Here is a 5,900-nt window from a genome sequence, read left to right as displayed (position 1 = left end):
TTTTTTTTTTTTTTTCCTACAGTTGATTCTCATTCCCATTTCCAGCCCCAAGCAACCACTAGTCCACCTTTTGTCTCCATACATTTACCTTTTCTGGACATCGCATCTCAATACAACGTGTGGTCTCTGGGTCCAGCTTCTCTCACTTAGCATAACGTTTCTGAGCTTTATCCGTGACACGGCATGTGCGGGCAATTTGTTCATTGCTATGGCTGACTAGGATTCTGCCATATGGCTGTACCACACTGTGTCTATCCATTCCCCAGTTGATGGGCCTTGTCCGTGGTTTCTGGGCTCCGGCTACTGTGAGTAAAGCTGCCGTGAACATTCATGTGTGTGTCTTTGTGTGGACATGCTGCTTTCATTTCTCTTGGGCAAATGCCCAGGAGTAGAGTCGTTGGGTCACACGATAGTTTATGTTCAGCTCTTTTGAGAAACTGCTAATCTGTTTTCCAAAGTGACTGTGCCACTTTACACTCCCACCAGAAGTATATGAAGGCTCCTGTTTTTCCACATCCTCACCAGCATTTGTTATCATCTGTCTTGTTTATTATAGCCCTTCTAGCGGGTACGTAATGGTATCTTGTGGTTTTGATTTTCATTTCCCTAAAGGCTAATGACGTTGAGTATCTTTTCATGCGCTTATTAGCCAATCGTATATCTTCTTTGGAGAAATGTCTATTCAAAGTGTTGGCAGTTCTTAAAGGTCTTAAAGGAGAGGAAGCGTATTTGTGGAAGTTTTCTCAATACACAGAATTAACTTCTACAAAGGCAGATATAGGATGGGAGTGTGCAAATTACTTATAAAGGAAGAGTGTAAACAGCATAGCTTTGTTAGAATGGAGTATCTCCAAAATGTAGTGGAGGACTAGTGGGATGGGCAAAAAAAGTTAGTAAATGGCCTTGAATGCCAGGTTGAGTAATGCAGTGTGAGAGGAGTGGTAGCACAAAGAGATTGGATTTTGATGCCTAAAAGAAGTACTTGGGTTAAATATGCCTGCACTAGTTTTCTTGTTTGTAGGGACATAACAGGATATATTCCTCAGTCTATTATAGGACTGTAGGAGAAGAATAGATTCCAATGACCATTTGGTTCATTTGTCTATCCAGGCAGAATTAAATATAGCTCATTTCTGATACATGGATATAGTTTCTACTGGAGATCACAAATTATTCTTCAAGGAAAGATATTCTCTTCTGCTCTTGGCTAATCCATTTCAATTAAAAACAACCCTGACATTCAGAAAAGCCTTCTTATTGCTTTCTTCTTTCTTTCTTTTACTTTTCTTTATAAATTTATTTATTTATTTGGCTGTGTTGGGTCTTCGTGGCTGCACGCAGGCTTTCTCTAGTTGCGGTGAGCGGGGGCTACTCTTTGTTGCGGTGTGCAGGCTTCTCATTGTGGTGGCTTCTCTTGTTGCGGAGCATGGGCTCTAGGTGCGCGAGCTTCGGTAGTTATGGCTCGTGGGCTCAGTAGTTGTGGCTCACAGGCTCTAGAGTGCAGGCTCAGTAGTTGTGGCGCACGGGCTTAGTTGCTCTGCGGCATGTGGGATCTTCCCGGACCAGGGGTCAAACCTGTGTCCCCTGCATTGGCAGGTGGATTCTTAACCGTGGTGCCACCAGGGAAGTCCCTCTTACTTCTTTCTTCACTTTTAGTTACATTTTAATTTTTTACTCTAAAATATCTGATTTGGGATATAAAAACGAACAATTGAGATAGCTACTTTTCGTCACATTCGGTCTTCATGATACTGCAGATTCTTGAAAACTGTTTCTCTTTTTAGCCTTTGTTCCCTAGTCTGCTTTTTCTATGCTCATGAAGAACCCATCCCTCCGCACACACTGTGATAAGTGATGGCCATATAGACTGGAAGCCAGCCCCATCACCCAAGAACATTCACTGACACAGTGAACAAAAGGAACTGAAAGCTTCCTGTGCCAAAACTTCTCTAAAATTCTCCTGTGTTTGAATAGGGAGTTGTTGGTAAAGACCAGGCAAAATTTTCCCTGAAACTATTGATTCCCAAGGGTAAATCAAAAGGACAAGTGGAAATGATTTATATATGCCACAGGACTCAGGCTTCTGCCTCAGACCTACTTAAATGCTAGTACCGAAAGCAATCAAAAGAAGACACTTCTAAGTAAACGTCAATAACTGTCTCACAGGTATGGACGTTCTCTCTTCCCTTTCCCTGGGGACAACCCAGACTTACAGCTAATCTGTCATTGAGCACTTACTGTCTGTAAGAGGAGGAGAAAGAGGAGGAAGAGGAGGAGAGACCAACTGACCACAGATTAGATAGGAAATCTTAAAGTAAATTTCTTTGCCTCCTTTTTTTTTTTTTTTTCTTTAGGGATAGCAGCAGAGGTCTGGAGGAAACTTTTTTTTTTTTTTAAGTAGGCATACATAATATTACTGTTAAAATAAAACGATAGATTTGCAGAACTGTTTTGTACCTGGATTCATATTTAGGTTTGTCATTTTCTTAGCCTGCGGCTATTCCTGAAACATGTGCAGTGATTGTCTTCTTTCACATTTTGTTGGCATATATTTCCATGTTATGTTTCTTTGTTTTCCTTTTCCATACAATCCTGATGTTAAGATGATGTCTGCAATTTCAACAATATCAACGTTACTGGATTAATTTCCTTCAAGTTTTTTAAAATAACAGCAAAAAGTTTATAAGCAGCTTACTACTCTAAACTTGTTCTTTATAAGTTTGTTTGGATTTACAAGTTTCTGCTCTTCATCAATGAGGAACTGTCATTAGTTAGTGTATCCTATGTGTGCATGATCCTGGGCACTTGAAGATCTCAACTTGCAGAAGCTCCTGTGTTCGGATGGAGAGACGAGTCCTAAACTGATCATGAAGTAAACCCCCATTATGCCCAAGGTACTATGCTGATGAAAGCTATATCATGAATTATAACAACATATGGGTACACATGGTGTGAGGGGCTTCCCTCCAGCAAGGGAAGCAGGCAAAATCGAGCAGAGACAAAATAATCCATTTCCCATCTTTTGCTATCCACAAAGTCCATATTTCGGTAAACTTTGTTTCAAATTTTTTGGTTGTTCTTATTTCTTAATAAGAAAAAGAGACGATCCTTGCGTTGAATGGAGTTGAGCTTTGAATAATTAATTTGGTGTAATTTTTTTGTGAAGGTCGTATTGGTCCTTTCCTGCACTGCTGAATGTCAGGTCAGTGTCATGGGACATTGTTTGGAGACATACTTCGCCTCAGCACATTCAGGATTCTCCTAACATAAGTGCCATTTCCTGGCGTTTTCTTCCCTTGTGATCAGGAAGTTCTTCAAGTGTCTTTAGTTTACAGAACCATTTTGTGTGCATGGGGGTAAGGGGATTAGGGAAACTAGCAATTTGGGTCAAAGCCCTAGTGACTCTATAGATGATACTGCGTTTGCACTTCACTGGGAATGCAAGAACAGCCCAAGTCATGACTTCACAGTGAAAAACAGAGGAGACGACTCTGGAAAGAGCAGGAGTGTTGTTAGAAGCGATGCTGACAGGGAGTAAGAGTTTTAAGGGTAAACTGGAGGCAGATGAGAATAAACTGCTAAGTAAAAAACATAAACATCTTGAGTAAGCTTTCTCAGTTAGAAATAGTTTTTTTTTCTTGCTAGATTTCAGGCATATTTTCATCCCTTAATTTGACTTTCTCCTCTTTCCACATTAAATGGATGGAAAAGTGTTACCAAAAAGTCAGGGGTTATAATGATGAAAAGCACATCTCAGAGCAGTGGTTCTCAAAGTGTGTTCCCTGGACCAGCAGTTTTAACATCACAGGGGAATTTGTTAGGAATGCAAATTCTCAGGCCTTATTCTAGACCTACCAAGTCAGCAGTTTGGGGGCTAAGGCCACTAATTTGTGCTTTGACAAAAGTTCTCCAGGTATATCTAGTGTGTATCAACATTTGAGAACCACTGGTGTAGTGATTAAGGGTATGACATCTGGAGCCAGATAGCTGTAGTACTTAGGGCAATTCATTTGTTTGTTTGTTTCCCATCTGTAAAATGGTAGCTGTACCAAACTCACAGTGTGGTAATGGAGACTAAATGAGCTAAAGTGTGTAAAATCCTTAGAGCAATGCCTGGCCACTGTAAGTGCTATATAAATGATTAGGTGATGATGATAATCTCTTTATAGGTGTTATTTTCATTTTTTCCCCCCACAGGGTACATTTCACAATTTACAGCACAGCTTTTTGTTTACCAGGAGAGCTTCTCCCCTATTATCTTAGAGTTATTTTCCATGGCTCAAAGCAGCATTTCTCAGCATGTGCTCCATGGCTTATTTGCATCAAAACCACCTGTGGTGCTTATTAAAATGCAGATTCTTAACTTCCCCCCAGACCTACAGCAGTGATCAGAATTCTCTAGTGACTCTTCTTCACCCAGAAATTTCAAAACCACCACCCTTGGATAACAAAGACTATGATCTTCATTTTGCAAATGGGAACGTGAGGCACGGGGGGTAGCATAAGCTCAGGGAAATCCAGAATCTCAGTAAGACCACGAATAAGAACTGGATTTCTGATTTTGTGTTATATTGACAGATTATGCTGCTTCTTTGTGGCTTTATTTGCTTTATCAAGAATTTGATTCGGGTTGTGCCACTTTGTTTACTGAGACCTAGCATTATTTAACCTAAAAATAACATTTACATTATAAATCTAGAACTATCAAAAATGATGAGTTCCGAAAAATATACCTGGACCATTATCCATCACTCATCTAAAACTGTTTCAGTTGTGGCTGTATCTAATACATCACTATTTTATTTTTTTTAATTTAAGTATTCTTAAAAATTAATTAAATTTTTTTGGCTGCGCTGGGTCTTCGTTGCTGTGCCTGGGCTTTCTCTAGTTGCGGACAGTGGGGGCTACTCTTCGTTGCGGTGTGTGGGCTTCTCATTGCGGTGGCTTCTCTTGTTGCGGAGCATGGGCTGTAGGCGCACAGGCTTCAGTAGTTGTGCCTCGTGGGCTCTAGAGCGCAGGCTCAGTAGTTGTAGCGCACGGGCTTAGTTGCTCCGCAGCAGGTGGGATCTTCCTGGACCAGGGCTCGAACCCATGGGCCCTACGCTGGCAGGTGGATTCTTTTTTTTTTTTGCGGTATGCGGGCCTCTCACTGTTGTGGCCTCTTCCGTTGCGGAGCACAGGCTCCGGACGCGCAGGCTCAGTGGCCATGGCTCACGGGCCTAGCCGCTCGGCAGCATGTGGGATCTTCCCAGACCGGGGCACGAACCTGTGTCCCCTGCATCGGCAGGTGGACTCTCAACCACTGTGCCACCAGGGAAGCCCTGGCAGGTGGATTCTTAACCACTGCACCACCAGGGAAGTCCCTAATACATCACTCTTATGTTAAAGATGAACTAAAAGGGCTCAGAGAGGTTGAGGAAACTGTCAAAAGTCACATGACTAGACATCAGCAGTGTGGAAATCAGAGCTTGGTCTCCCAACTGCCAATCCAGTGTCCTTTCGCCATATCCCACTGTCCTAATCCTTGCTGATTTAAATGATTTAAAGGAGCACTTAAATTTTAGAAACAACTTTACCTATACTGCTCACATAAAATCTGGTCTCAGCAGTTTTTTTTAACCTCCTTTAATTCCTTTTACTTAAAGATATGCTAATATCACATCTTCCTTTTTACAGTAATGATAAATCAATAATATACTGACAACTAATAACTCAAAGCTCCACTGCATAATGCTTTTTCATCAGTGCAAATTTGACTGTTCTAAAGCAGTTAGATTGACTTTTCAGGCTGTGATGAAAACCCTTTGGGCCTTGTCACACAGGGCCTACAGGTCTTGTATACACTGACCTATTACAGTCAAGCTCCCACACAGTATTAATATGCATTTAGATAACTTAGC

Source organism: Delphinapterus leucas, unplaced genomic scaffold (genome assembly GCF_059928025.1).
Source record: "Delphinapterus leucas isolate spDelLeu-1000000601 "Yukka" unplaced genomic scaffold, BTC_Dleu_Yukka2 spDelLeu_asBTCV2_sq80, whole genome shotgun sequence".
In the NCBI taxonomy this organism is placed as follows: Eukaryota; Metazoa; Chordata; class Mammalia; order Artiodactyla; family Monodontidae; genus Delphinapterus; species Delphinapterus leucas.
Note: the sequence above shows the minus strand (reverse complement) of the source record.